At 40.3% G+C, this 9,778-nt stretch overlaps 1 protein-coding gene across 2 annotated transcripts in view; it reads left to right on the top strand.

Annotated features, from left to right (window-relative positions):
- The first annotated feature begins 1,177 nt into the window (after window positions 1-1,177).
- Window positions 1,178-9,778, top strand: part of MINDY3 (MINDY lysine 48 deubiquitinase 3) — a 190,116-nt gene continuing 181,515 nt past the window's right edge. The window contains exon 1 of one of the 2 annotated variants that reach the window (XM_069211595.1): window positions 1,178-1,289. The gene's annotated coding sequence lies outside the window, so the exon portion shown is untranslated. Of the gene's footprint in view, window positions 1,429-9,778 lie in introns of both variants that reach the window. The other variant, XM_069211594.1, reaches the window with a different exon arrangement.

The raw sequence follows: 9,778 nt of genomic DNA, 5'->3' as shown, positions 1-9,778 counted from the left end.
CCCAAGAACCCATTGTCCATCCATCAGTCCATACACTCTGCAGAATCCATACATCCACTCACCAAGATCCATCCACCCTGATCTATTATCTGAGCACCCATCTATCCTTTTTTTTATCTATCCATCTTTACACACAAGATCCACCCATACGTCCATCGATCCATCCACCCACAAAGATTCTTCCACTTTATCATATTCGTTCATACCACCTGTACCATCCTCCATCCATCCGTCCATCTCTCCATCTGTCCATTCATCCATGCAGGGACCCATGTACATCCATTCATCTATAAACCCATCCATCCATCATATTCATCCACCACCCAGACCAATGCAACCATCTATTCATCCATTATCTCATTTACACTTTCTCCATTCATGTCCAAACTCTCCGTCCATTCATCAATCCATCCACCTACACATCTATCTGTCCCTCTGTTTGTCTATCTATTCATAACTCCGACATGTATCTACCTCAAACAATAATACTTGAAATATCAAGGTGCTCAATTGAAATGAAAATCTGCTATGTAAGTAAAAATCGTAGTGTCATATTAGTGAAAAGCAACTAGTGAAAAAATGCAAAACCATAATTAAAACAGACCAAAAAGCAGCACCACAAGAAGCTAGAGATTTTCAAATGCCCTACGTCACTGTGTACTGTTAAAATAGCTCTCTATTGCATTCAGTGCTTACTACGCTTTGACGATGCACTGAAAGCAACTCCCGATACTTGCATCCAGCTTTGCAATAGACCAGAAGGCTGCAAATGTAAACAGTGTCTACATTTCGGACAGGTGCCGTCTACTATCAGATTAATACAGGAAGATGAACTTCGGGCTGAAATTACGGATAGAGCGAGTGATTTACGGACAGGCGGGTAAACTGTTAGGCAACTCAGCAATTATTTTACTCTGCGCTGTTCTTGTAGATTTTTATGCTGAGAGTGAATCGTAAGACATGTCCCACACTAACTACATGTCCCAGAATGCAATGTGTCGGGGGGGGGACATCAAAAGACTTTTGAAGGTGCTTAAAAGCAAACATCAAATTTGCTGCACCGATCAGACATTCAGATGTTGGACCTTTCTCCGTCAGCATTTACTTTGCCCTGGATGCATTTGTTTTCGCGTTTCCTGCATCAAATCGACTACAAAATCGAAACTGGTTGACAAGCATGACTGTTACGCACTTCCGGTGGCGTCGGAAGTCACGTCACCCGCAAAGCCTTTTTGTTGGTGTACTGTGAGTGAGATGATGGCGAGCCATTATGGTCTTTTAAAGTGTGGGTATGGCGTTTCTCGTGCTTTTTCTTTTCTGCAAGCAGACAGACCTTGAGTGCGACGTGGTTGGGAAAGTATTTTATGAGATAAGCGCGCGCCGATCAGATGAGATCGGGCTCCCATCTCTTCCAGGAGGGCGAGTTGGGTAATAATTGATTTCTATTTTAAATGGAGTGTTTTTGGCTTTTGCTGCCCTGTTGAGGGAGACGTTTTCGAGTACTCCACGGACTCGGACAAACCGGTAGCAAATTAAATGCGACCCTTAATGGCACAAACTAATTTTCTAAAAATGTAGTCGTGTCTTGAAGGTCCTAATCCTTAAAGGGGCAATTCGTAGTCGCTGTTGTATAGAGTGACTGCAATTTTTTTTAGAGATATCATTCCTTGTGCATTTCACTTTGTTTTCTTTCAAGTGATTAAGTGGCTTGAAGTAGAGTTGGGTGATGTTCTGTGCGCTCCAGCGAACGTGCGATGTCTTGGGTGAAACAAACATTTCCTTTAATATTGAACAGGGACATCGAGTTTTTGTAAAAGGGGACAGAGAGTTAGGTTTTAGTTAGACGGTTAAAAAGGGGAGTGAGTTCTGGTGATGTTTTGGACAGTTTACCTGCAGGGGAAACTATAAAGGTCAAAGGAAAGCAACCAGGTTCTGAGCAGACTCTGTCTTCCAAACCAATACTCCCGTTTACTGACTCACATTTTAGTGAGCACTGAGAAGTGTGGGTGTGTACACCTCGCAATACAGCAGACAGCAGTGAACCAGAGCTGTACAAAAGGTAGGGGTAGGGGTGGAAAACCCACCGGGGCTCAGGTTAATGTTTGATTTTGTATTTAGAAAAAGTGGCCAAGGCTTGGGGCTGGTAGCTGGAGACAGCCTGTAAGTCACAAGGTCAGTGTCTGACCAGTCCACTCGGTGAGTTTCCTGCTAATTATCTGGAGCTCTTCGTGTCCATTACTGGGGTAGAACGTTCTAATTTTAAAAAACGACTGTCAGTATAAGTCCATATGCTATATATTTGCGAGCACCTGCATGTGAGTGAATTTGGTTTTAAGAAAGGGTTTCTGACCAGATCAAAGAACATACATTGGACCTAGTGGTTTTACATGCTTGCTAGATCACAGTGCGACTAAAAAAGCACAATAGTAAAGATGGTGCAGTTGTTTGTACAATAAAGAAGTGTAAAATTGTGTGTGCATGCGTGTCAGACCTTAATAAGTAAACTTACAAGGAAGACGCAAATATGTTGATGAACCTTTTGACTCGATTCCAGGTTTTCCCGCCATATATCTAGTACATGCACAGATCAATAACCATTAGTAATCAGTAGGAGTCAGTAATTGCCACACACCATGACCTTTCAGTCATGAATAACCATATCATTTAGTAAAAGTTAGAATGCTTATTTCCCTATGTTAACAATGCTAAGGTCACGTAACCCATTCTCAAGCTCAAATGATTAATGTACAGAAACAACACTGGCTGTCCAAAGCGGCGAAAGACTCTCAATCTAATCAAAGCTTGTGCTACTACTCGTTACAAAGTTACAGTGCAAATTAATAACAAGAATAACTTTGCAAACAATATTACATACATTTTAGATTCAGCAAAGAAAATACATCAGCTGTTGTTTTATGTAGCGAACCTCATCAGTGGGATCCCTAACGAACACCAGATTAGCATAGCATGTTTGGGCTTCATGCAAAAACGGCTGGCTCTATCAAAATTAGCAGTTGGTACCTAGAAACAAAGCAAATAGACATAGCAAACAACATTAGTGATAGTATACCTCTCCTTATATGGATCAGCGAGCTAAGATAATCTTCATCATCAGGACATCAGTCTGGTAGGCAAGGCATCCGGATTCATCATCACAGTTTAGAAAAGGCAAAGTTTCTTCAAGCAGTTCGAAAGAATATAGCTAATGGCCTAACTCTCAAGAAGAATAGGGAGAATGACGTATCTCTTCATGGTGCAGTCTGGCTAAGTTAGAATTCCTAAAACTACTTTCCACATCCTAATTGGTCAGGGGATCGCATGTTCACACTTTGTCCAATAAAACTAAAACTTCAAATCTACATTTCTTCTAGTACATAGTTCACATGTCAGTGATTGACTTCTCTTGTCCCACTCCTGTCATTCGGCTCGTCAGGTAACATTATTGTTGCAGCTTATACCCCAGTCAGTATGGTCTGTCTTTTCCTGGGAAAGTTAGTCTCACACGTACTACATTAAACAATGTTGCTTTAGCAAGTACATAATCTCCTAGCAAGCAGTTCTCATGAGAAAGATTTTTAGCAATGAGCACTTGGTCAGCTCTGTGGAAAATCACAATTTAATTCTTTAGACAGCCATTTTATTAAACCCTACGAAATGCAGCTTGACATGAGGCCGTGCAACTAGGCCAAGACCTCCGCTAAGTTAAGTCCTACAATTAATAAAGCCAAAACATAATGCATAACACTTAATATGATATATTTGTGCATTAATCAAACATACACTCAATATTTCATAATACACCATTAATAAGTACACTTCATGAATACTGACGGCCACTCTGCGGGTGCACCTTAAAATGCGTGCATTATTTTTCTCTATATTACATTTTCTATGCAAATTTAACACTCAGAATACATGAATAATCATTAATAATTACATTGACAAACTCGGTGTTAACACTAGTATGATAGTAGACAGCTCCTACAGTATGGAGACCATGTTTGTGTGCACAATAATGTAGGTTTACAACAGACTTTGCGTCTTGGTGCATACTAGCCCATACATACATGTTTGAAGTGTCTTGTGAGTACAATGTGTGCATGTTTGTTTTATAGTATATTTTCTTTTATATGGCTCGAACAAGTATGCATTTAGGCCCTATGGGCACTTTGATGTTTAAATTTGGAGCCTGTAAAAGGGGCTGGATGGAGATTAAGGATGAACAAATTTCACCTCTGTAGTTTTGCTACGAGTTTCCACCTTTTGAGTGCTGTGAGTGTCCCAATGTTGTAGGTCTCTCTTGGTTGCGATCCTCGTAATGCCGTGAGTTGTTTTTCAGTAATCTGATGCTCTGGAGGATAAAAGTTGTGACATGTTCTGATGTGGCAAGTGTTGTAAATTACTGGTTTTGTATGCGTGTACAGTTGGGTTGTTCTGATTCTGTTAGAATTTGAACAGGTTTATTTTGAGTGGCGATTTCTTTCTGTATTTTACAACTCAAACAGCAGCCATGTGGGCCACTTCCTTCTTTACACTAGGTCCTATGACGTACTGGCTCCCTGTGTGCCCAGGTTGGATTCTCTAGCTACTACACCACATCTCCTCCTGTGAAAGCTCGTTTCGGTTTGAGGTTCCGTGAGGGCTTTGCCCCAGCAGTCAGTGGCTCACCCACCTCTATTGAGGGGGTGTATGAGCTCGCTGCTCAACGGCAGTTTGGCAGGCTTAGTTTATTTCTATGCCTTAATCCAAGTGTCTGAGAGTCTATCGGAAAGCAGTTGAATGTGGTACTTAATTTCAAAAGAGGTGGCAGTGGAAGATTGAGTCTCAAAGCCTGATCATGTTGTTTGACTATTTGTTTGAATTGTCAGAATGTGAAGCTCCACCAAAATGTAACCCTGATGGTATGACTGACACTTTATCTCTTGTCTGGAATAACTATTGTGATGCCACTAAAACATTATTTGATGACAGAAAGCTCTAGCATGATGAAAGAATCACTATTGTGTGTCTAGAACTGCACAGCAATATATTAGGTGAGGCAGGCCCAGCAATGATACGGCTGTCATCCATGAACTTTAGATATTTATTTTTACTGTATGCGTTATGAGGCAGAGGTATGCACTTTCTAATTCTCCCTCAGTCACCTTCCTTCTTTCTTGCTCTCCATTCTCCTTTCATACACTGCTGTTTTTCCTCTTTCTTTCTGCTTTTCTCTCACTAATTACTTTTTTATTCACGTCATGTTTCTTTCTTGCACTCCAATCTCTGCTTTCCCCAGTTCTCTTTACATTTCTTGTTTACCCTGTGGTTCACACATCTATCTCTCCTCCTTTCTCACGGCCCCTTTCAGCAGTTTTTCCTTCTCCTACCATATCGTTCATGGTTTACCTAGCTGTCTGCTTCATTTCCTCCCCATTCCTCCCTTTGAGAAAGTGTCAGCACATTCTAATCGATGCCCGATTCAATTATGCTCTGATGATTCATGCACTGTAAGAAAGTTATTTAAATTTTGGGTAGTATTTAGTAAAATCAAAAGGTCTTAGTTAACCCCAGACTTGAAATTAGAGCTATGAGTCGGGTAGGCACCCTGCATTGTACTCTCTTGCTTTCAAGGTCAAATGCAGATCGTCAGGATAGGTTGATGCCTAATAAGCTTTTTCAAAGACTCTTTCTTAAATAGATCAGCCATTTCAGAGCGATTGTAGGGTTTCAAACCCACTAGTAATACTCTGTTGACAGAATTTGAAGTTATGGGTTTGTCCCAAAAATAAAACACAGGGCATCACATAATATGGGATTGAGATAAAAAAAAAAAGTGTGACCTCTGATACTGGCGTCTTGAGTTTTTTCCATTTGCAAAATGTGGTCGCAAATTGCACACCAACTTTCTGCAAATCGAAATTTAATTTTGCAAACCACCTTACATGCTGATAGGTTGGTTCACTAAATTGTGAATCATAGTGGGTTGCAGTTTGACCTACCTCATTAATATGGATGCAGAGGGTCGCAGTTGTGACCCACTATGATGGCTAGAGTCAAATCATGGTGGCCTGCTGTGTAAAGCAGACCACCATGTCTGGATTGTTTTTAAATGGAGCATTTTTTTATGCACCCTCTCCTAAAAGGAGCATCAAAAACACATTTAAAAAATAAAAATGAGAAGTTTAAACCTCTTTAGGAGTAGGCAGTGGGACCGTTGAGCCACTGCCTACTCCAAAAAATGTTTGTCAGTATTTTGAAAGGGAAAACAGTCCTCTGGAGACCACTTCCCTTTTATGAATGACGTAATTTCAATTTAGATTTGGTGGAAAAATATGAAGTTTGGGAACAGATTTTGGTCGCAAAACATTAGCACATCTCTTAAGGATTCTGTATTTATAAGGGATGCACTTAAAATGTCCCTCCCAAATAGCGAATCCTTAATGTTTTACTCGTTATTTAGTCTTAGTAAATAACAAAACGTGTTTTAGAATTTACAAACCCTCAGCTTTCCTGTGACTGCTAAACTATCTTGTAAATCGAGCAAAATTTGATTGCTGTGGGTGGTAATGGGAGGCAGAATTAGTTGGGTGAAAGTGACAAAAGACTGAAAGTGGTGATGGGGAAACTGGCTATACATTTGTTTTCCTTATACAGCACTCTTATTTGTGCTTTTAAAAGTTGCAAATGATGTAAATACACATTGCTGACTGGCAATTACTCTGCCTGCCACAAAATAATACCTCGCCTTTGGGCACAGGAAGGCAGGCGAGTTGTCAGCAACTGCCAGTTATAAGGAATTATACCTCTGAGAGGGATACAGGTTGGCAGGCAAAACAAAGGGCAGCCGTAACACTTCTTACTTTGACTTACTACTCCAAAACAATCTGCTTCCATTCACTTCCAGAGCCCTTCTAGACCCACTGACACAAACAGTAAGAAAAAAACAATAGTGAGCCGCACAGAGGTGAGGAAAGCTCATCTAATTAAGGGATGCGTTATGGACAGCCTGGAACCTTTCCAGAGGGAAGAAATGTCCTGCCTCCTTGAATTTAGGACTTCTGGTAATTTTTACAGTAAAACACATAGGAAATACTGAAAAAAAATATGGTAGGAAAGTAAACAGGATTTGGTAGGGGAAATTATCCAATCTCTGCTAGTGCAGAGAATAAGAATGGCGGTGGGGTGCCACCTCCTCAGAGCATTCCTGGGCCTCTTAAGGCTACACTTGAGGAAAACTCTACTGGAAAAAAAAGAAGCCTCCTGCTAGAAGACTCAAGAACTCCTGTCTCCAAGGAGCAGTTTGGCCTTCTGTTTTGCCTGCTCCGTGAACACAAAAAGCATGACTCCAAACTAAAACAGTTTTTTATAAAGATTATTTTTTATTAAACCTTTAAAAAAATCATAACATACGCCCTTATTCTCTAATTTGAATACATTTGGTGTATTTTTGCTCATTTTTTCCTCTATTTTTGAAAATATTATATTTTGTTGTCTTTACCATTATTTGTACTGCTTTAGCTTAACCTGCATTTCTCTGGAGAATTGTCTTCTGCTTGTGTCATAGCAACCAGATGTTGAGCAGGGCCTCTGAAATTTGTGTTAATACATAACTAAAGGGGTGTTAATTAAATTGTTAAGGATCTTTCCTTCATAAATTAATAAGACACTTTCTGACACACAGTATTTTATTCTGGCTCTGCACAGTCCATAAAAATAGTTGCACAGTGGTATGGGACACCATGTCCTGGCTCAGGATAAAAAGTGTCAAGTTTAATATAGGCCAACAGAAGGTGGTTGAAGCTTCAGGGATGGGTAGCCAATCACAAGATCAAGCTGGAGGAATAAATTAATATTCAGAGTGTTTTTGCCAACATTGTTCTTAATTACAAAAATGCAGAACATGGATGAATAAAAAAAATCATCACCTTTGTGGTTAGATATTCAAAAATTCACTGTTCAAGTTCAGAGGTTGGTATCTAGTCTGCAAGAGTTAACCCGTCACCCTTTGTTGATTCAAAACAGAGACGGTATGGTGGTGGGGTTTCAGGGATCAGGCAGCCATTCACAGGGTCATGCTGGTAGGGTCTAACATTGAACATGTATCAGGCCAGCAGCATCACCCCTTGTCGAGTACAGTATATAGACAAGTAAAATACCCTAATCCTTGTTGCTATAATTTCCATAGTATGCTGTGTGGGAACTGAGTTCACAGTGTCACTAATGGACCTTTTCAAGTCAACCAAATCAATGTGCTGAAGAAACATGTTCCATTCATCCAAACAGAAAATTCCAAGATACTTTCCCTGCTGTGATCCAAAATACGGCCCACCTCTTTGCCTTGTAAAGCTTGGGATCAAAAGCAATAACTACAGTTCATTATGATCAGAAAGAATAATCCCTCCCTTGGCTATGATTTTAAGATTTACACTCCTAGACTTTATGAGCAAATGGTGAAAAGAACAATCCAAATGTTGCATTGTGACATGTAGGTATAGCTTGTTATGGTTTTGTTCTGCATTCCAATCGGAACCCTCACCGTTTCTATGGAATGTAAAAATACATTATGACATTTGTCTATTTGCTGTGAGGGTGGCCTTGCTGCAGCTCAAAAGGCTTTTTATTGTCTCCTTGCATGAAGTGTATACTTTCAAAGTGGGGAGCTGCAGAAGAGTATTTGTCAGAAGAACGCAGCACAGGAACAATACTACCTCCTGTGCATTATTTATTTAATTGTGTGAGTATTTTGTGTTCTCAACTACTGACGGATCCATCCCAAGAGATCTGATCTTTGCGCTTTGACCTTCCACAAAATATTTACTTGCAAGCTCAGCCTGTAAGTGTAACTTTTTTTATTCACTTGTAATCCAATGATTGGCATTGCGGGCAGTACTAGTGGCAGAGCTGTGTGCTCAGGGAACTTTTTGCCTCATGGGACGGTCAACTCAGCGAGCCTCTAGGTGAAAACCTTTCCCCTGAGCGCAGTAGTCTTGATTGTCCAGTGACGTTTTTACATTGCAAAGGAGAACCTCCCATTCCTTTGACGAGATGAAAAGAGCAGTTCATTACATACATGAAGGTTATTGATGGAGAGAGGGTTGGAGTGGAAAGGGAAAAAAATAACCCTCTGTATGCAAAACGATGCAGTAGGATAAGTTATTTTTAGGATTTTACCCCAGGTATAGGCTGACCGGACGTTCTGGGTTTCCCCGGACACTTTGGTACTTGGTGGACTGTCCCGGTTTGCCAACACTTTTTATCACTTAAAATTCATGTCCCGGTTTTTGGTCAAACGTCGGGCAGAGCAGAGTTGAAATGCATGCTTTTCTTTCACAGGTGCCTCTGAAGAGGGATAAACCATGAGTAATTTATCTATTTCTGTCGGTTCACAGGGGATATCAGCTGCATGCTCAAAGCAAAGGGGAGACAAGGTGGGGATGATGCCAGGGGGAGTCCGGCTGGAGGTCTTGCCATCCTCCCATAGATTGTCTATGTAGCTATGTAAATGTATACACATTTACAAGCCTTCTGTGGTGTTTTTTTTTTTTTCTTTTTTTTTTTTTCTCCTCCTCTCCCCTCCCCCCATTTATAGGAGTAAGACTAAAGGCTTACGTACTTGTAGTATGTATATGTGTGTGTGTGTGTGTGTATATATATATATATATATATGTTCAAGTTTTATTATGTTGTGTTTATCACTTGTGAGGTTTTATTTCTACTATGTTTATTACTCTGTGTTTATCTTTGTTATTTCCAAGTTCTTTCACCGTTAAGCAAATGGAACTTTGAGTTCTAGAGC

This window comes from Pleurodeles waltl, chromosome 10, assembly GCF_031143425.1.
Source record: "Pleurodeles waltl isolate 20211129_DDA chromosome 10, aPleWal1.hap1.20221129, whole genome shotgun sequence".
Lineage (NCBI taxonomy): Eukaryota > Metazoa > Chordata > Amphibia > Caudata > Salamandridae > Pleurodeles > Pleurodeles waltl.
Note: the sequence above shows the minus strand (reverse complement) of the source record. Positions and strands in the feature narration are given on the sequence as shown.